The following is a 19,490-nucleotide window of genomic DNA, read 5'->3' as shown; positions in this document are numbered from 1 at the left end:
CAAATGCCCTGCTATGATTGTTACATGAGTTTCTCTCATCCATGCAACGCCCGTCATCCGTCCCCGTGCCTACAGTATTTTAATCCTGTTGTTTACTAAAATCACTACTGCTGTCTTTGTTACTCTGCTGCTGTTATTTTACTCACATCGCTATAAAACTGTTACTATCGATAAACTCTTGCGAGCAAGTCTGTTTCCAGGTGCAGCTGAATTGACAACTCCGCTGTTAAGGCTTTCAAGTATTCTTTGTCTCCCCTTGTGTCGAATCAATAAATTGGGTAATACTTCCCTCGAAGACTGTTGCGATCCCCTATACTTGTGGGTCATCAGTGCACTGTTTTTTCTCTTTTTTTAATGACGCGGGGTAGGTAGACGTGGAGACCGTTTAAATGTTGGGTAGTTGGACGCGGGAGACAGGCTATTGTAGCGCAGCCACATGTCAAGCGTGGAGCGGCCCGGCGAGGCCCCGCGCGCGCCATCCCGTGCGCTGGCGCGAAACGCAGCGCGCGTGCGTCCTAGTCGCTCTCCTTTCTTAAAGTTTCATTTCTTCTAAGGAAGATCAAGTAACATCTTTACTTTAATAAGATCAAGTATCAAAATACCTAGTAATCTTAAATGTAACTTAATATAGGATTTCATGACCCTTAAGTCATTTCTCGCATTTAGGTCCACCATCACTTCTTTGTTGTTCATAGGTATGTCTTATTCCAAGACAAGTGAATCATGAACGTAATTCCGCGAAGAGGCGGAATGTATTCTTGAATCCTTCTCACTTCAGTAAAACTTTAATTGAGATGTTATGATCATAATAATTAATTTCTACTCTATATGTAGAGCTTGGTTCCGGAACACATTCTATTGCGCCACTCTCATATATGGGAGTAAGGTCAATAACCTTGGTTTAGTTTTACATTCTTCCATCAACAACTTTGTCAAGAACATCTTTCTCGAGAAATCACCATGTTTGCAACACAAGTTTCGCCTCTGTGGTTTTGGTGGAAGATGTATTCATAGCAACTAAGAATACATTACAAAGACTTTATTCATCTTAATTTCAAATTATCCCGTAACTCAATTTTTTTTTATGAATTTTAGATGGTTCCCTTTTTTAAATTCAGCATTTTCTATTCTTTAAATGACAACTCTAAATAATGGTAACACGGTAAGAGAAAATTTAGACCATACAATATTTCAATAGAGTATGATTACAATGCTTTAGTCGTATCAACATATTGTCATATTTCAAGCATTGCAATTTGTGGAACATCTTTCACAAGCCTGGATGCAGAAAATCATAACTCAAAACTTTGTCACTTTGATCAAATCGCAGAGACTCGTTTTTCTTGTTAACTTAATTACCTTCTTCATTATGAAATTCTTTGAACACATCAAATAGTTTCAGGCTTATGTTTCATTTAGCAAACACATGTTCACTTAAATCAACAATGAAGTTTACAAAACAATGATATCCACTACTTGCTGAAATCCAATACATCATTATGTATGATACTCAACAATTTTAGCGCACATTTTGTTTTACCAGAACACTGAGCTTTATTCATAAGGCATAATTTACATGTGTCAAAAGATCAAATATCTAAAGACCTTGTGATTCATCGAAATGAAGCTCATAACACCAACATGAATTAAACGGTAGTGTCATTCGAAAATGATGTCATTATCAAGGTTGGATATTTTCCAGCATTTTAGTGTTTTTATAAATGTTTAATCTATCATCATCGGGATTATAATAAGAATAACTCATTCATAACCATATATGAACATAAAAGACTTTATTCATAAGAAGGACAACTGACTTGTCTCTGACTCATATGAATGATTGTCTTGCGATATGCAAGGCATGCTAATAAGGTTCACACTCATAACAATTACAAATATTTATTCAGATCCATTTAACTAATCCAAATGATAGATGTGGAGGGAGAGTGTCGTTGGCCATCAACCATCTTGCTTGCCATCAACACGCATTGTCATCTCATCTCCTCCAAACAACTCTCAAGCAGTAAGCTCTGTTTTTCACTAAAAACAGATCAAGTATCAAAATACTTAGTAAACCGCAATAAGCGTTTGTAAGAAAACATTTATAACGTGTATATCATATATACCTTTCTCTGTCAATGACTTCCCCTGCTATTGGTTCTACTTTCAGAGTTCTTAACTCAGACATGAATTCATGGAAGGTGAACGATTCCACTCTCATGACATATTCCAAGACACGATCTTTGTAGCTGGGGGGAAGCGAACGCAACACCCCATCATCGCAGATCGGTCTGTCATCCAGTAGTCTAAAACATGCACTAGGCATCCATGAATTCCATGCATGTTCGCCAAGTGACTCTCTAAGCAAGTGTTCTCTTCCAACTTAGTTGAAAGAAACTCATCCAACCACGCATACTTCATTAATCTGACTCGCTATATAAACAGTGCCTTAAGTTCATCAACCACATCAAATGCGTTGGTGTTCCAAAAGCGCACTCGTAGCTCAGAATCCAAGGAGTAAAGCATGGCGCATGGATAAGTCACTGTGAGTATGATAATCACCATTATCATACTGACTCGCGGAGTTCTTGAGTTCATCTCCCAATGGTTCTCGTATCATGTAGAGCATGTCATTACTAGTGAGGATATCCCTCAGGCGTTGGTACCAATTTTATGAAGTTAGACCCAGCAATTTGAAGTTTCTCATTACGCACAAAAGAGCCACAATAAACATTGGGGTATGACATGATCTACAAATATATTTGCAAAGGCATTAAGATTAAGCTCATAATAATGAGTTCAAGTTATAATCACATATTATAAAAGAACTCCACTAAAACTATCATCCCTAAGAATGTCTTAGTGATTACATGACCCCTATTCACTACAACACCCCCGATCGTCACGGCCGGCGGCATAGTTGCAAAGGTAGAGACCGAAATGTCGATCACATCATCCATGTGACTCATGCTTGATCTTTCGATCACATGTGTTTCGAGGCCATGTCTGTACATGCTAGGCTCGCCAAATTAACCTTTAGTGTATTCGCACTGCAATTTGGCTTACACCCACCATATGGGAACGCCGATATGTCTGACACCCGATCGTCACGGCCTGCCTCATAACGGAGAACTTTCTTGGTGGTGCACACTAAAGGGAGAACACTTTTATTGGCATTAATGTTAGGGATCATCTTATTTAAAGCTACCGTTGTGGAAACTTAACACTAGCAACTAAACAAGATGTTTTAAGGTATCTACATCAAATGTATTAAGTGACATGATATGGGTGTCTCATTTACGCGACTAGATCTCCATCGTGTGCTCTGGCAAGGCGCCCACTTCGTGGCGCCTCCAGTTGATCGACCATCATGGTGATGGCTATCACTACAACTTAGCAACAACAAGCAGAAAACTACTTTATACAATGACCATATCATATTACAATCCCCCTTGCAACATAAAGCTAGACGCCTCTACTTTAACTCTTGCAAATTTTACGTGGCTGTTAGGGCTTTCATGAAAGAACCATTCTTACCTATGAACTTTCAACCACAACACCGATTAAATAATTGTCTCTATTACACCCCTTTCAGGGCCCTCCGTTGCGAATGCAATATCAACTAAGGTAAGAGAGACAGACACCCCCAGCCGCATATATGGTACAAGCCATATGTGAAGTGCGGAACCAGTCTCGCGTAAGAGTACGCGTAAGGTCGGTCGGGGCCACTTCACCAAACCATGCCGCGATATGAACAAGCGCACGTGAGATGGTAACAATTATAGAATCAATGCCCACATTCAGCATGTGTTCTAACCATACAAGCATAACTACGCATAGATCGGCTCTGATACCACTGTAGGGGTTCGTAGCAGAAAACAAAAAAAATTCTAACTAGTGCACTCCGATTGCCCAGATCTATCTAAGAGTAATGTTGTAACGAAGATGATTTCGGTAACGTACCCTTGTAGACCGAAAGTGGTTAACGTTCCGCTAAAACATGGATGATGTAGTTGTACTCGTCGCCGACCTCGGGCTCGATTTCAAACCTCCTGGTGCGACTTCAATTGCTGCAAGTGCAGCACCTCGTAGTTTCGCACACATACGGTGCTCAATGACGACTCCCGGTTCTCTATCCAGTCGATAATGCGGAAGTAGATCTTCTGGATCAGAATCCCAGCAGCGCTCCCACGTACAGGGTGGAGTAGACTCCCTCCGTGCGCAGCTCTTCGAGGAACCGCGCGCGGAAGAGAGGACTAGAGAGAGAGGGGAGGAGAGGTGCCCAAAGGGGGCCTCTCCTTTTCCTCAAGGGAATTGTGTTGTGCCCTCCTTCCCTCAAGTTCGCCACTATATATAGAGGAAGGGGAGGGGAGGAGCTTGTGGCTAGGCAAGGTGGGACAAAAGGAGGAGGGTGGCCGGCTGGGCCAAAGGGGGGAGAGGCAGCTGGGCCAACAAGGCCCAAGCGCCCTGTGGTGACCCTGCATACCACTACATGTTGTAGTATGCCAGTTGTTGACATAACAGTTGCGAAGTATCAATCTGCAAATATTACATCCCTCAGAGTGGTACAACAGAAACATAGCTAGTCCTTTATTATTCACTTAATATTACAAGCCATATATATACATCACAGCGGAGCTCCTCCTGGGTCCAGAGAGGATAACTCGGTAACTCTAGTCGAACTTTACTCAACTTATAAACTAGGGGTAGAAGTAAACTAGGTGCCATAACTATTCGAGCAGCTTTATTCTATAAGGTTCGGTGCTGCTTGATGTCCACGGGTGCTTCTATTCTTGTAGACAGTGTTGGGCCTCCAAGAGCAGAGGTTTGTAGAACAGCAGCAGTTTTCCCTTAAGTGGATCACCCAAGGTTTATCGAACTCAGGGAGGAAGAGGTCAAAGATATCCCTCTCATGCAACCCTGCAACCACAAAGCAAGAAGTCTCTTGTGTCCCCAACACACCTAATAGGTGCACTAGTTCGGCGAAGAGATAGTGAAATACAAGTGGTATGAATGAATATGAGCAGTAGTAACGGCGCCAGAAAAGTGCTTGCTGGCGTGCAGTTGATGGTGGTAATATTGCAGGCAGTATAAATGCAGTAAAATAGTAAACAAGCAGCGATAGCAGTATTTAGGAACAAGGCCTAGGGATCATACTTTCACTAGTGGACACTCTCAACATTGATCACATAACAGAATAAATAAATAGATGCTAGACTCTACACCCTCTTGTTGGATGATGAACACCACTAACTGTGTAGGATTACACGAACCCTCAATGCCGGAGTTAACAAGCTCCACAATATTCAATGTTCATGTTTAAATAACCTTAGAGTGCATAACAGATCAACATAACCAAACCAAGTACTAACATAGCATGCACACTGTCACCTTCACACTACGAAAGGAGGAATAGATCACATCAATACTATCATAGCAATAGTTAACTTCATAATCTACAAGAGATCACAATCATAGCCTACGCCAAGTACTACACGATGCACACACTGTCACCATTACACCGTGCAGGAGGAATAAACTACTTTAATAACATCACTAGAGTAGCACACAGATAAATTGTGATACAAAACACATTGCAATCATAAAGGGATATAAATAAGCACTTCACTACGCCATTCATAACAGCGAATAAGTATTCTGTGAAATATAGCCTAAGAGACCCACACGGTGCACACACTGTCACCTTTACACACGTGGGACAAGGAGTCTCCGGAGATCACGTAAGTAAAATCCACTTGACTAGCATAATGACATCTAGATTACAAGCATCATCATATGAATCTCAATCATGTAAGGCAGCTGATAAGATTATTGTATTGAAGTACATAGGAGAGAGATGAACCACATAGCTACCGGTACAGCCCCGAGCCTCGATGGAGAACTACTCCCTCCTCATGGGAGACAGCAACGTTGATGAAGATGGCGGTGGTGTCGATGGAGAAGCCTTCCGGGGGCACTTCCCCGTCCCGGCGGCGTGCCGGAACAGAGACTCCTGTCCCCCAGATCTTGGCTTCGCGATGGCGGCGGCTCTGGAAGGTTTTCTCTGGTTTCGTCGAACGTCGTAGGGTTTTCGCGACGGAGACCTTAAGTAGGCGGAAGGGCAGCCTCGGAGGGGGCCTGGTGGGCCCACACACTAGGGGGGCGCGGCCCCCCCTCTGGCCGCGCCAGGGTGGCGTGTGGGGCCCCCAGGGCTTCCCTCTGGCGGCTCTCGGGTGTTCTGGAAGCTTCGTCCAAAAATAGGATGCTGGGCATTGATTTCGTCCGATTCCGAGAATATTTCCTTACTAGGATTTCTGGAACCAAAAACAACAGAAAACAGGAACTGGCCCTTCGGCATCTCGTCAATAGGTTAGTTCCGGAAAACGCATAATAATGACATAAAGTATGCATAAAACATGTAGATATCATCAATAATGTGGCATGGAACATAAGAAATTATCGATACGTCGGAGACGTATCACTGCTCGACTAACTAGTTAGATGTGGTGCCTAAGTCTATGCTGCTTTGGGGATCTCCTCTGTGCCGTAGGTAATCATGTAGTCCACACCTTCAACGCCTCCCGACAAGTTTGGCTCTTCATAGCAAACATCATCTGCTTCCTCAGCTCCTTTGATGACCGCCTCTAAGTTATTCAGGCAGTCTAAGCAGGGGATTGAAAGAAGGGTGAGTAGGAGCGTACTTAACAAGTTCATTATAGGGAAATAAGTGTTTGATGCACTAACTACAGCCATGGACCAGAAAGTCATAGGCAATGCATGTTTTCGGAAATATTTCTTCAAAGGTTGCTTTTATTATGAAAAACTATGTCCATCAGCCTTCACCGGGTGTCTAGAACTTCATGGAGTTCCATTCCGGCCACGTTCGCAGTTCCAAACCCGGAACAGGGAGTGACAAGCCACTATTATTTACGTTCTGCAGAGGTGTGTTACTTTTCCCATAAGAGAACTTATCCTTGTTGCCAACCGGGCGTACTTTCCCGTCCACACTTCCTTGGTGTGAGGCCCAGTATAAGGTCCTGGCCAATCATTGCATTTCTCCGCGACGCCGCACACCCAAGCGTATTGTAATTTCGGTCTTGGGTCCTCATCGGTTCATCCGACCTCGATTCTATGCTCCCGCCAGCCCACATACTCCTCTGGTATGTTTCGACCTCAGCACCTTCACCGGTCTTCTACAACCCATCGTAGACCACAATACCGTGAGGACTTTAGGGTTCCCCACCACTCCAGTTGCTCCTTCCTGGAGGCAACTACTCCGGTAAAGTGCGTCCGTTGATGTGCGAAAGGAAGAAATACAACTGACTACTTCGTCCCATTTCAGATCTTATGGTTAACACGAGTATTACGGCGCAAGAATCACTAGATGGCATTGGTTATTAATCCTAGATGAGTAACCCGGTTGCAATGGAACCTCCACCAAACTCATACCATGGTTCCATTGCCCACCACATAGTCATATTCATAATTGGAAAAGTAATATTTTGCTTTGTAATGCAAGAGTGATAGTAATTTGCAAATAATTTGATAAACATAATCAAGGTGACATGAGCAAGTGATGAACTTGCCTGGATACTGCAAGGTAGTGCAGTTGGATTGCTTGGACTGACCCTGGTCCTCGGTTTCTGAAAAGTAGCATCATTGTTCGATAAGGGCAATGTTTAAAGATCCAAATGATGCATACTTTCGGGTTTTAGTTGTGATTACCCCCCACTTGGATGTCAGGCTTTACTTTTGAACTTCAAAAGTTATTGTAATAGAAAAGGTTGAGTTTAATAAGATTTAAGTTTATTTATACTCCTTAAGAGTTATAAAATAGCATTTGAAGTTTAAAGAAGTTCTTTTCAAAGAAAACCTTTTATTCCTTTTAGAAAATAGTTTTTAAGATTTTCTTGTATTTCTTCATTGTCAAGAAAGTAAAAAAAATGGCTTAATATTTTCTTTAGGTTAAAGAATTAAATTTCCTTGGATTTTGATATTAAAAGGTATTCCATTATTCTTTTATTTAATATTTATTCCTTTGAATTTTGTTTAAAAGTTTATTTAGAATTTATTTCTGAATAGAGAATAATTTTTAGGATTTTTAGGGTTTTCTAGAATAATTTTAATATTTGATTTAATAATTTTTAGGATTTTTAGGTGTTATTCCTATTTTTCTTGGATTTTTAGGGTTTTCTTTTGGCTTTAAAAGATTTTCTGAATTTACTTAAAAAACCCTTGGTCAAAAGACCAAAACAACCCTGGGCCCACTGGTCAGGTCAACCCACCGGTTAGACCAGACCAGCTTGCCCATGCTTGGCCCATCGGCCTCACTCGCGCGTGCCCTCTCTCTCTCTTCCTAACCCTAATTCCTCTCTTCCTCTCGCGACCCCCGAATCGCCTCCGCCATCGCGGGCTCACTCCGGCCAACTCCGGCGGTCCTAGACCTCGCCGTTGGTCGCATTCGAAGCACTGCTCGACGCTGCATCTTCCTGTTTGCGTTGATTCGATAGACTCGCCCTCCTCCGCTCGCGCGCAACCCTCTCTGCATCTAGGGTTTCGGTGGTCACGGCGATTTTCGTCGAGCTGGCGTCCCTGGACGCGCTGTTGGTGCTCGACGAATCACTGGTGGTGGTGGTGCTTGGCATGGTACCGGGCTTGGTCGCGGTTCGGCGCTGCCGTGTTCGGCCTGTACCACCGTGCCGCCATGGATGTCGCCATGGTGCTGCTGCAGGTATTCCTCAATTCCATTATGGCTGATGCTGTGTGCTGATGTGAGCTCTGTATATTATCAGTTGTCTATTTGGAACATCTACTGCTAGTGGCTAGCTGGCTGTTGTGGTGGCTATGTGCTGTTATTGATTATTTTCTGCTACTGTGCCCATTTATGCCTCCCTGTAAAAGCATGTTGTGTATTGAAATGCCGTTGATCCTTATGAAAGCATTACAGTGAATGGATAAGGGATGTGGTGCCCTCTGTTGCCCTACTGATTGCTTAACTAAGCTATGGTTGCCTATCTAATCCCTGGATGCTTGTCATAAACTGCTGTTTGATGATTACTATGCACTAGTGATGATTCAATTTGGCTAAATTAAGCTGCATGAATACCAACCTCTATTGGATAATAATAATTGAAGTCTGAACTCATTTGGGGTAATGAGGACTTGCTGCTTTTACTGTTGTTGGCTTTATTTGTGATTGAAGTGACCACAGCAGTGATACCACTGCTGTTTCTGGTTGCTCCTCACTTCCTGGATGCTTTTGATGAATTTGAGTTATGTGAATGAATTCTCAGTAGGTTGTCAATTGTTTTCTTTTGATTGCCACTCAGAACTAATATGGAGAAAAATCTTTTAGTCTGATGGTTTAAATGATCTAGTGTGACTAGGTGATTTAGTTAGTAGTCTAGTGGTGGGTGGTGCTGGTCTAGCAGCTATCTGGCTGTGACTATTGTTGCTGGATGTGCAAGTGGCTATTGCTGGACCTTGTATCTATCTGCTGCTACTGCTACTCTTGCCAGTTGCACTAGGCGATTAGTCAAACGATGATATACCCCTTTATTGCCCTGATCTCTGTGGAGATGTGCTAGAATAGTGGATCATTTCCTTATACTGGGTATACCTCACTCCAGCTCCTAGATGCTTTTGTTGATGTAGAGGATTTGCTTCTACTATTGTTGATGTTGCTATTGCCTGCCCTTCTCCTCATGATTCCTTGCTTGATATTGCTCTAGTACTCCATCTAGTTATGTGTGCTTGGTGAAGAATAGCTATGAGCTGTGATGAAGAGATGCTGTTTGTGTTTCTTGTGATGGTTGTCGATGGATAGCTTGGCCTAGCTGTAACTTGCTATTTATAGCAAGGTCAATACCTTGCATTGGTCGACACACAAGCATGTGGCTCAATTTGGTGACTAAGTTGTGTGTGGGTGCTGGGAGACATGTAATGTCCTGAGTAAGTTGTGTGCTTGCCTTGGTTGGTACTTGAGCTGAGTGGATCAGCTCGGCAGGTTTGGTATTATCCCCCCTATGGGGATTTATTCTTGTTATTGACCAGTGGCATTTGCCACTTGTCTTTTTACCTCAATGCTTTTGTGTTTGTGTTTTTGCATGTTTGCAGGAATTCAGGCTTGGAGATCAAAATCAGAGGAGCTTTTAGTTAGGATTTAGACTAGGTTTATTACTGTTTAATGTCAACATTGTAATTTACTTTTATTTATTCTATTATTTGTTTTTTATAATTCCTGGATGTTGTAAAGACAATGTATATATGTGTTAATATCAATAAAGCTCAAATTTCCTTAATGAGCTAGTATTGTAATTTGAATTCAAATGTTTACCTTACTTATTTACTTATTTGAATTCAAATTGTCAATTTATAATTCCTTTTTGGGTAATGATTTAAATATTCATTTATTTATTCAATTAATTTCAAATTTTCAAATTTGAATGTCAATTCAAATGCATTTCCCTTTCGAAACCCTGATTTCAAAAGAGGTCATGTCAAAATTCATCGCACTCTCGAAACCCTAAACCCTAATGGGAACGAGGGAGAAACTTCGACCCCCCTTAGGTTTTATGCAACTAAGCGCGTAAAATTTCCCAGTTTTGCGATGGAATGCACATCCCTTTCTAATTCTACCCCGCAATCGTCTGAAAACCTGGGGTGTTACAGCCTTCCCTCCTTAAAGAAAACTTCGTCCCGAAGTTGTGGTTGGTGTACCTGAATAGATCCGGATATGCTTTTCTTAAATCCTCCTCTTTTTCCCAAGTTGCTTCTCTCTCGGGATGATGTTTCCACTGCAATTTGCAGTACTTGATTGCTCTATTCTGAAGTTATTTCCAATTTTCTTCCTGAATCTTGGATGGCTTCTCCACATAAGTCAAATCTGACTATAAATCTAGGTCTTTATGAGATACAGGTTCATCTGGTGTTTTCAAACATTTTCGGAGTTGTGAAACATGGAACACGTTGTGTACCAAGGCTAACCTCTCAGGTAGCTCCAATTCAAAGGCTAAACCTCGGTTTTGATTCGGAATCTTGAAAGGTCCGATGTATCTTGGGCTTAGTTTTCCTTTGACTCCAAATCTCTGGAGACCTTTCATCGGGCTTACTTTCAAATATACCATGTCTCCAACTTTTGGTTCCCATGTCCTTCTCTTTTGGTCTGCATAACTCTTTTATCGACTTTGAGCTATCTTGAGTCTATCTCTAATGACATCAATGACTTGTTGTTTCTCCTTCACATAGTCAGGGTCAAACTCCTTACTTGCACCTGCCTCATACCAACATATGGGTGATCTACACATTCTCCCATATAAGGCTTCAAATGGTGCCATTTTGATACTGCTTTGGTAACTATTATTGTATGAGAATTCTGCTAATGGTAAGTGATCTTCCCATGAACCTCCAAACTCTAACGCACAAGCTTTTAGCATATCTTCTAGGATTTGATTGGTCCTCTCAGTTTGCCCTCCTGTTTGAGGATGATATGCGGTACTGTAGTCCAGTTTGGATCCCAGAGCTTCATGTAAATGCTTCCAAAAGGCTGATGTGAACACAAATCCCCGATCTGATACTATCTTTTTAGGGACTCCATGTTTGCTCACTATCTCTTTTACATAAATATCTATCAGTTTCTCCCCAGCATCCTTCCGATTCACGGCTATAAAATGTGCACTCTTCGTCAACCGGTCCACAATTACCCAGATCATGTCTTTCTTCTTGCTTGTCATGGGTAATCTGGTGATGACATCCATTCCTATCTCTTCCCATTTCCATTCTAGAATTTTCAAAGGTTGCATTAGACATGCAGGACTTTGATGTTCTGCTTTAACTCTTTGGCAAGTATGACATTCAGACACATACTTGGCAATTTCCCGCTTCATGTTATTCCACCAGAATAATTCCTTCAAATCCATATACATCTTAGTACTTCCAGGATGAATCGAATATGGTGTTTCATGTGCCCCTTTGAGTATCAACTCCTTGATTGCAGCTACGTCTGGCACACAAATCCTTTTGTGAAACCATAGGGATCCAGATTCTCCTAGGTTGAATTCTGATTGTCTTCCCTCAGATATCCTCTTTACTTCCTCCATGATGAAAGGATCATCTACTTGGTTCCTAATTATCTCATTCTTAAGATCCATATCCAATTCTCCCGCAATCCTTATGACTGATAGACCTTCATTGGCTTCCTTCTCCCAAAGTTTTATTTGGGCTTGGCTTATTTCCTTCTTCAACTCTACTGGTAGCTCTTGTTCTACTCCTTCGGTACTCTAACGACTTAGAGCATCAGCTACAACATTGGCTTTTCCTGGAGTATAATTAATTGTCAAATCATAATCCTTGATCAACTCCAACCATCTTTTCTGCGTCATGTTCAACTCTTTCTCAGTGAAGAAGTATTTGAGACTTTTATGGTCTATGTACAGTTCACACTTAGCTCCATAAAGAAAATGCCTCCAGCTTTTCAATGCAAACACAACTGCTGCTAACTCTAAATGATGTGTTGGGTAATTGACTTCATGAGGTCTCAGTTGTCTAGACCCATAAGCAATCACCTTGCGATCTTGCATAAGCACACATCCTAATCCCCGCTTGGATGCATCATAATACACCGTGTAATCCTTACCAGTTTCAGGTACTACTAACACCGGTGTTGTGGTTAACTTCTCTTTTAGAGTCTGAAAACTTTCTTCACATTCATCTGACCACACAATAGGTGTATTTTTCCTTAACAACTTGGTCATCGGTCCTGCTATCTTGGAGAATCCTTCTATGAACCTCCGGTAATATCCTGCCATTCTGAGAAAACCTGTTATTTCCTTGACATTCTTGGGTGCCTCCCACTCCAAAATTGCTTCAACTTTACTTGGATTCATAGCTATTCCATCTTTGTTGACCAAATGTCCAAGGAATTCTACTTGATCTAACCAAAACTCACACTTACTGAACTTTGCATACAGCTGATGTTCTCTCAGAATATGTAGAACTATCTTTAGATGCTCTACATGTTCAGCCTTATCTTTGAATATATCAGGATATCATCGATGAAAATGATGACGAACTTGTCAAGGTAGGGCATGAAGATCATGTTCATGAGATTCATGAATATTGCTGGAGCATTTGTCAATCCGAAAGGTACTTCTAGGTACTCATGATGTCCATACCTTAAAACAAAGGCTGTTTTTGGAACATCCTCCTTCTTGATCTTTATCTGATGATAACCTGATCTCAGATCTATCTTGGAGAATACTCCAACTCCCGTAACTTGATCGAACAAACCCTGGATCCTAGGTAGTGGATACTTGTTCTTGATATTGACATTGTTTAGGTTTCTGTAATCTCCGCACATTATACGACCTCCATCTTTCTTGTCAACGAAGATCATAGGTGTTCCCCATGGTGATACACTTTTTTCTTGAATGAATCCTTTCTGCTCCAACTCATCCAGTTGCTCCTTCAGGTCTTTCAACTCTTTTGGTCCCATCTTGTATGGTGCTTGAGCAATTGGTGATGTTCCAGGGATCAAGTCTATGGTGAACTCTATTTCCCTATCTGGTGGCGTTCCGGGTAACTCTTTGGGAAAACATCCTGAAATTCCCTGACTACAGGTATATCTTCCAGTTTCACCTCTTTCATGCTGTTAAGTTGCAGCTCTACCTCAATCCGAGTATGCTTATCACCTTGGTAAATGATCCTTCCTCCTACTGGGCTTTTCAGAGATACTATCTTGTCTGCACAATCTATCAAGGCTCCATTCTCCTCTAACCAGTTCATGCCAAGGATAACAGCTATATCATTCATGAGTAAGACAAATAGGTCTGCATAGTACATGCAACCGCGGATCATAATGACCTGCTCTAGCTTAACGTGTGTAACGAAGATCGCCCCCCCCCACCTTAGATAGAATGTTGATAGGATATTCTAACTTAGTGCAACTAATCCCACATTGAATGATGAATTGCTAAGAAATGAATGATGTAGTTGCACCAGTACCAAAAAGAACTTTGCCAGGATGGGTAAGGATCTAAAGCGTACCTATTACAGCCTTATCCGAGTTGATAACCTCCTCCAAGCTGGTACAGTTCAGCTTCCCAAATGGCTTCTTTGCCTTCCAGTTGTTTCCTCCAGAATTTACACTCTTGTTTTGTCCGCCTCCTCCAGGCCTTCCTCCTACAGCAGTTTTATTTGGGCAATCCTTAAGCATATGCCCCTCCTTACGACAACCAAAGCAAATAACCTTGGGTCGCTAACATTCGTTGGAGTAATGTCCTCTGACTCCACAAGAACGACAAACGATGTGGCTCTTATTTGGTTGTCCTGATGATGATCTGTTACCTCTGGGGTTGAATCTGGGCTTAAAGGTTAAGTTGGTGTTTGGCTTATTGGTGATGAACTTCTTTGGTTCAAACTTGGCATTCTTACGCCGTTCCTCTTGGACTTGCTTGAAATCATCTTCCATGGTAATGGATGCATCAACCAACTCTTGAAACTCTGTTGCCTTCAACATCATGAGTTGCATCTTGAAGAATGGATGTAATCCTCTCATGAATCTTTTCTTCCTCTTATATTCAGTGCTAACTTCATCTGCAGCATACCGAGATAATCCAGAGAACTCTCGGAAATATTTCATGATAGGTTTGTCCTTCTGCTCTAGATTCTCAAACTCTCTGCGCTTCAACACCATGATACTCTCAGGAACATTGGCTTCTCTAAACTTCCTCTTGAACTCATCCCAGGTAAACACCCTTCCCGCCGGATGAACAGCTACTATGTTGTCCCACCATGATGCTGGTGGTTGATACGTCTCCAACGTATCTATAATTTCTGATGTTCCATGCTAGTTTTATGACAATACTCACATGTTTTATACACACTTTACATCATTTATACGCATTTTCCGGCACTAACCTATTAACAAGATGCCGAAGCGCCAGTTCCTGTTTTGTGCTGTTTTTGGTTTCAGAAATCCTACACAGGAAATATTCTCGGAATTGGACGAAATTAACGCCCAGGGTCTTATTTTTCCACGGAGCTTCCAGAACATCGAAGGAGAGTCGGAGGCGGCCAGCAGGGGACCCACACCATAGGGGGCGCGGGCCCACCCCTGGCCACGCCGCCATGTGGTGTGGGCACCCCCTGGCTCCTCCGAGGCCGCCCTTCCGCCTATATATTCTCTCCGTCGCGAAAACCCTAAGGACATAAGCCACGAGATGAGAAAAGTTACGCAGCCGCCGCCACCGCGAAGCCAAGTTCGGGGGACAGAAGTCTCTGTTCCGGCACGCCGCTGGGACGGGGAATTGCCCCCGGAATCCATCTTCATCGACACCACCGCCATCTTCATCGCCGCTGCTGTCTCCCATGATGAGGAGGGACTAGTTCTCCCCCGAGGCTGAGGGCTTTACCGGTAGCTATGTGGTTAATCTCTCTCTCCCATGTACTTCAATACAATGACCTCATGAGCTGCCTTACATGATTGAGATCCATATGATGAGCTTTGTAATCTAGATGTCGTTATGCTATTCAAGTGGATTTTACTTATGTGATCTCCGGAGACTCCTTGTCCCACGTGTGTAAAGGTGACAGTGTGTGCACCGTGTGGGTCTCTTAGGCTATATTTCACAGAATACTTGTTCACTGGGTTATGATTTGAGTTGGATGTCTCTATGAAATTGTGGTGTGTTAGTACCTCCTATGAATGCTCACAGTGACAGCGTGGGGTGTTTATTAGTACTTGGGAATACATCTTTAAGGTTTGCTTTTGCAGCCCTACACGGTGAATTAGTGTTCGTTATCCCGCCAGAGAGTAATTCAGAATAGCATAGTGAAGTGCTTATATTTATATTCAATTATGATTGCAATGTTGAGAGTGTCCACTAGTGAAAGTATGATCCCTAGGCCTTGTTTCTAAGCATTGAAACACCGTTTCCAACAAGTTCTGCTACATGTTTACTTGCTGCCATATTTATTTCAGATTGTTATTACCACTCATATTCATCCATATCACTTGTATTTCACTATCTCTTCGCCGAACTAGTGCACCTATACATCTGACAAGTGTATTAGGTGTGTTGGGGACACAAGAGACTTCTTGTATCATAATTGCAGGGTTGCTTGAGAGGGATATCTCTGACCTCTACCTCCCTGAGTTCGATAAACCTTGGGTGATTCACTTAAGGGAAACTTGCTGCTGTTCTACAAACCTCTGCTCTTGGAGGCCCAACACTGTCTACAAGAATAGAAGCACACGTAGACATCAGTGGTCCACACAGAAGATGTGTTGCATACCAGTCCTTGTCCTCATCACTGCAACCGACTGTTCGAAGCTTCCACTTCGTGTCAAGTAGCCAATCTTCAGCATCCATCGGCTTCGGTGCGGATGCAAATGGGATAGGTTTAGTATTCTGAAAGTCTGATAAAGTAACTCCTTGGGTTTCTGGTTTCTCATTCCTATTCTGCTGTAGTAAGTCCTGAAAGAACTTGTAATGTTGTTCCAAAGTGATACGCTGCCTCTCCTCCATCATTTGCATATACTGTATGAAATTCTGCTGGGTCATAAGAGGTGGTGGTGGTGGAAACTATCATCTTGCAGCTACATCTTCTTCTTGCTTTTGCTTTGCTTCCCGCTCCATGCGTTGAGCCTCGCTCTCCTCACTTGTCATTCCCGACATTTCCCCCTAACACTGTTACATAAAGCAAAACTCATAATTACTCCATGCGCAAGTTTTCTGAGCTCAACTTTGTGCACAGAGTTAGTCACACAATGGAAATCAAGAAGCAAATCCAAATCATACAAAACATATACCTTGTTTATACATAAACAGGTAGTCGTACAATAATCATAAGACGTTGTGAGTACCTAGACTCACTTATTGAAAATAACTTACACACCTATTTAACTAATAAACACTTTAATACATATGGTACATATGTATTTCTCATTCGCCTCCCATGGTAGTCTCCTAAGCGTAGTCGCGCTCCTGGTACATTCCGGGCATCCACCCAGTTGAACGGGTTGTCCTCCTGATGTTTTCCGGAACATACGGCCTTCCGGTTGGCTGGTAGTCAAAATCAGAAGAAGATCCTAGGGAAAAGTCAGTCATCATGAAGTAATTATTCAACGATGCATACATATCCCCAGTGGGATATTCTTCCTCGTTGACTGACACATTCCAAGTATACTCAGAAGTGTTCATATCAAACGGTCCTCGTCTCCCTTCCTCCTGGAGCATGCCCCTTTCTCCATGTGAGATGGGTTCCTTTCCTCGGGATCTGACTCAATGACTATTGGGTTTGCTTCATAATCACCCACCCCATAGTGATAGCTTCGGTAAGTGGTTCACATCATCCTCGTCTATCTCTGAGTCACACCTAACCGGATCACTCTCAGTGCCTTGAAATGGTTCAAAGCACCATCCAGTGGAATTCTCCACTGGTATATCAGAATGTGGCATTGATGTCTACGTGTGCTTCTATTCTTATAGACAGTGTTGGGCCTCCAAGAGCAGATGTTTGTAGAACAGCAGCAAGTTTCCCTTAAGTGAATCACCCAAGGTTTATCGAACTCAGGGAGGTAGAGGTCAAAGATAGTCCTCTCAAGCAACCCTGCAATTAAGATACAAGAAGTCTCTTGTGTCCCCAACACACCTAATACACTTGTCAGATGTATAGGTGCACTAGTTCGGCGAAGAGATAGTAAAACACAGGTGGTATAGATGGTAGTAATATTGCAGGAAGTAAAGATGCAAGAAACAAGAACAAGCGATGTTTGCAGTATTTGGAAACAAGGCCTAGGGATCATACTTTCACTAGTGGACACTCTCAACATTGATCACATAATAAATAAATAACTTCTCCTCACTTGTGCTACATACACTCTCTTGTTTGATAACAAACACCATTCATTGTGTAGGGCTACAAGAGCTCCCTCAAGCCAGAGTAAACAAGCTCCACAACATTCGGAGTTCATATTTAAGTAACCTCTAGAGCATAATAGACCGTTGCAATTTAGACCGAGTACTAACATAGCATACACACCGTCACCAATAAGCTATGAAAGGGGGAATAGATCACATCAATACTATCATAGTAATAGTTAACTCCATAATCTACAAGAGATTACAATCATAACCTACGCCAAGTACTACATGATGCACACACCGTCACCTTTACATCATGAAGGAGGAATAGACTACTTTAATAACATCACTAGAGTAGCACATAGATTAATAGTGATACAAAGCTCATCATATGGATCTCAATCATGTAAGGCAGCTCATGAGATCATTGTATTGAGGTACATGAGAGAGAGATTAACCACATAGCTACCGGTAGAGCCCTTAGCCTCGAGGGAGAACTACTCCCTCCTCATCATGGGAGACAGCAACGGCGATGAAGATGGCGGTGATGTCGATGGAGATGGATTCCGGGGGCAATTCCCCATCCCAGCGGCGTGCCGGAACAGAGACTTCTGTCCCCCGAGCTTGGCTTCGCGGTGGCGGCGGCTGCGTAACTTTTCTCGTCTCGTGGCTTATGTCTTTAGGGTTTTCAAGGCGGAGAGACTTTATAGGCGGAAGGGCGGCCTCGGAGGAGCCAGGGGGTGGCCCCCCATAGGCTGGCGCGCCCAGGGGCTAGGCCGCGCCGCCCTGTGGGGTGGGGCCCCCAGGGCTCCCCTCTGGTCCCTCTCTGGCTCTCTGGAAGCTTCCGTGAAATATAAGATCGTGGGCTTTTGTTTCGTCCAATTCCGAGAATATTTCCTGTGTAAGATTTCTGAAACCAAAAACAGCAGAAAACAGGAACTGGCACTTCGGCATCTTGTTAATAGGTTAGTTCCGGAAAATGCATGAAATCATTATAAAGTGTGAGCAAAACATGTAGGTATTGTCATAAAACTAGCATGGAACATCAGAAATTATAGATACGTTGGAGACGTATCAAGCATCCCCAAGCTTAGTTCCTACTCGCCCTCGAGTAGGTAAACGATAAAAACAATAATTTCTGAAGTGACATGCTACCATCATAATCTTGATCAACATTATTGTAAAGCATATGAGATGAATGAAGTGATTCAAAGCAATGGTAAAGATGATGATTAAACAACTGAATCATATAGCAAAGACTTTTCATGAATAGTACTTTCAAGACAAGTATCAAAGAGACTTTCATAAGAGTTAACTCATAAAGCAATAGATTCTTAATAGAAGGTTTCGAAGCAACACAAATGATGATTAAGTTTCAGCAATTGCTTTCAACTTATAACATGTATATCTCATGGATAATTGTCAACATAAAGTAATATAACAAGTGCAATAAGTAAACATGTAAGAATCAATGCACACAGTTGACACAAGTGTTTGCTTCTAAGATAGAAAGAAGTAGGTGAACTGACTCAACGTAAAGTAAAAGAAAGGCCCTTCGCAGAGGGAAGCATGGATTACTATTTTTGTGCTAGAGCTTTTATTTTGAAAACATAGAAACAATTTTGT

The sequence above is a fragment of the Lolium perenne genome, chromosome 7, assembly GCF_019359855.2.
Source record: "Lolium perenne isolate Kyuss_39 chromosome 7, Kyuss_2.0, whole genome shotgun sequence".
Lineage (NCBI taxonomy): Eukaryota > Viridiplantae > Streptophyta > Magnoliopsida > Poales > Poaceae > Lolium > Lolium perenne.
The sequence above is the reverse complement of the archived record's forward strand: the minus strand, read 5'-3'. Positions refer to the sequence as shown.